This window comes from Marmota marmota, unplaced genomic scaffold (genome assembly GCF_001458135.2).
Source record: "Marmota marmota marmota unplaced genomic scaffold, marMar, whole genome shotgun sequence".
NCBI classification, from domain to species: domain Eukaryota; kingdom Metazoa; phylum Chordata; class Mammalia; order Rodentia; family Sciuridae; genus Marmota; species Marmota marmota.
Window position 1 is genome coordinate 14,409,794 of NW_025999960.1, and position 921 is coordinate 14,410,714.

A 921-nucleotide genomic window follows, 5' to 3' on the forward strand; every position below is an offset into this window, starting at 1 on the left:
ACACAACAAAGGAGGAGAGGGAAGAATAGAAGTTCATTGGACTAGACACAGGGGAATAAAGTTAAAGGAGAGGATGAGAATAGGAAAGACAGTGGAATGCATCAGACAGAACTCTCCTATGTACTAGATGAATACGCCACCAGTGAAATGCCACATCATGTACAACCACAAAATGGGATCCTGATTAGAATAAGTTATACTCCATGTATGTATGACATGTCAAAACACACCTAATGTATATCTAAAAAATAAATAAATAATAAATAAAAATATTATGCTACATATTACCCTGAAATAGCAAATTAACTTTCAGAAAAAATCTATATAAAATTGCAAAAGTTAACTGTGAAGATTATGGTAATTAAGGAGCAGTGAATCATTTGACTAAAAGAGTTTGGGAAATTTTCAGGTCAAGCTCAGCTTAGCAGAAACTTGAACAAACAACAGGGCTTCTCTGGGCAGAAAAAAGGGCAGGGGTAACCTAAGAAGAAGGATGAGAGGCAGAAAAGTATAAAGTATTGTTCATTAGACCAGTAATCTCAGTTGACTTGAAATCTGGATTATTCCATTTCAACTGAATGAGGCATCAGGCATTTAAGCTTCCCTGATGTGGGAATCAAGTGTTCATTGTAGAAAGACTACGGTGTTGTGGGGGTTTTGTTTGTTTTTGTTTTTATTTTACTTCAAGCTTTTGTGCAGATTTCTTGGAAGAGTCAGAGAGCCATGACTGTAGAATCTAAATGGTGGGCCTAAAAGTGTGATTTCTAGGCCAAATTGTGGGTCACCACATTTATTCTTTACAGTCATTGAATTGCTTTTTTTTTTTTTTTTTTGGGATGTGGGTAGATGGTGTTCAGGTTTGATTTTTTTTCGTTTAAGGTTTTTTTTTTTTTTTTTTTTTTTTTTAATGGTATTCTAGGG